Source organism: Macrobrachium nipponense, chromosome 26 (assembly GCF_015104395.2).
Source record: "Macrobrachium nipponense isolate FS-2020 chromosome 26, ASM1510439v2, whole genome shotgun sequence".
NCBI classification, from domain to species: domain Eukaryota; kingdom Metazoa; phylum Arthropoda; class Malacostraca; order Decapoda; family Palaemonidae; genus Macrobrachium; species Macrobrachium nipponense.
Window position 1 is genome coordinate 1,922,914 of NC_087215.1, and position 2,500 is coordinate 1,925,413.

Sequence of the window (2,500 nt, forward strand, 5' to 3'; positions counted from 1 at the left end):
GGAGAGATATTTCAATTCCATATATATATATATATATATATATATATATATATATATATATATATATATATAAAAATTTTTCTTTAGAAGTCACAAACCTTCTTCTCTCCCTTTCTGGCCGCCTTCAGAAATTTTTATCCATCTTCATTTCTTGTGATATTACGAAAGCAAAGCTCGAAATAATTACTGAATGGAGCAGAGGAAGCATTGCGCATTTCAAAGTCCCAAGATAAAGTTTCATTCGCGCATTCTTTCCCGCATTCATGAAAGGATGCATCCTCTAGCTTCCTCTGTGTTTCTAAATCATCACCCACCCCCGCCTCCGCTTCGTTTTCTTCACCTTCCCAACCCCCTCCTCCTCTGTCTTTCTTTTCTCTTCTCCTTATCCTTCCCCCCTTTCCCCACCCTTCCTTCTCCTTCCCCCTCCCCTTATCCCCTCTCCTCCCTCTCTTACACCACCCTTTCCCCTCTCTCCCCTTTCCCCTCTTTACCATCTCATTCCACCTCCCCCCTCACTTTGCTTCCCCTTCCCCTCCGCCTCTTCTTCCCCTCATCCCCACTCTATTCCTCTTTCTCCTCCCCCTCACTCTCCTTCCCCTTCCCTTCGCCCAAATCCTTCGCCTCCCCATCCTCCTCCTGCTCCTCCACTTTCCCTTATCCCCCTCCTCCTCCTCCCCTTCCCCTGTCCCTCCCCTCCCTCTGAAATGCCCAACCAGCGTTTCACGCAATTCTCCGCCCTATTGACTCTCGGCCGAAGGCAAATTAGAAGTCGCTAATAGAAGCTCAGTTGATTAAACCTCTTTTGTGGAAACGAGATTTTTAATTACATTTTGACATAATCAAAACTTCCAAGATTATTATCATTATTATCTTTTTGGTCGTGCCCCTATCTATCTCTTTCTCGGGGTCTAGACGAGTGACAAGTTAGTTTTTTTGTTTTTTAATAACGTATTAAGTTCATTTATATATTTTTAACATTTCTAATAACATTTTAATATAATCAAAACTTCCAATATCTTTCTCCGGGTTTAGAAGTTTTTATTTTTTTATTTTTTTAATAATGTACTTAATGTTTTAGGAGTTTTTTCATTTTCTATTTTGAAAAATAGATTAACAAATGTTATTATTTATAAGTTTAATTATATTTTTTTACACTTCTAATTACATTTTAACTTAATCAAAACTTCCAATATCTTTCTCCGGGTTTAGAAAAGTGTTTTTTAAATTAAGTACTTATTGTTTTAGGAGTTTTTTTTTATTTTGAGAAATAGATTTACAGATTTGATTAATTTTCAGTTCAATTATATTTTCTTAATACTTTTAATTACATTTTAACATAATTAAAACTTCCAAGATTATTGTTATTAAATTTTTTTTACGTACTTAATGCGTTAGGAGTTTTTTCATTTTTTTTGAGAAATAGATTAATAGAGTTTTATTAATTTTCAGTTCAATTTCGTATTTCCTTAATACTTTTAATTACATTTTAGCATAATAAAAACTTCCGGGACTATTATTATCGTTTTTTCTCTCTCTTTCCCAGGGTTTGGAAAAATTTTTTTAATAGCGTTGTGAATGCTCTAGGAGTGTTTTTCATGGTTTATTTCGAAAAAAGAAAAAAAACAGATTACGTAATCCACTGTCAGTGAGCTTAAACAATTCACTCGTTCAATAATTATCGAAATATCTCTTTTATCAAAGTTAAATGATTAATTGACAAAGTTAAATGATTATTTGACTATCATCATAAAATGATTAGACGACTAACGTCTCAGGAAAAAATGGATTATCGTATTTTTTATAGATCACTTTTTATAGAAAGTGCAAAGGGAAATATTAAATTATAGAATCATCTTGACCCTAAATAAAACACTGAAGCCTCAATAAAAAAAACATAAAAAAATAAAAACTGAAGCTCTAATTATTTAAGTAAACTATGAATTCGTTTCTAAAAAGAACCGAATGAAAATCTAAAAAAAAGAATGAAAAAAATAAACCGTAAATTTTCAAGAAAACTATCAGCTCATGACAAATATAAAACCGGAAAGCATAAAAGACAGGAGCTTCACTACCTAACTCCAGTTCAAAAAAAAAAAAAAAAAAAAAAAAAAACAAAAAAAAAAAAAAAAAAAAAAAAAAAAAACCGGGACTCAATGTCCAAATGAGAGATTGTCACAAGACCGTAACCTAAAAAAGAAGAAACCCGGAAAACCCGCCCCCCACCCCACCAAAAAGAAAAAAAAACAATGGCTGACTTAATGGCAAAAATACGAGCAGTTACGGAGGCCAACCATTTTCCAACTCTACCCGTACCCTGGCAAAAAAAAACCAAACAAAAAAAAAAAAATAAAAAAAATCTAAAAATGGAACACTGAATAAAATCAGAAAATAAGGGGAATACCTTCTATAAAAAAAAAAAATGGTACACCTAAATAACCAGCGGGGCTCATTTTATGGACCAAATTAGAGCAGTCACAAGTGCCAACATCAACCTAGAAAA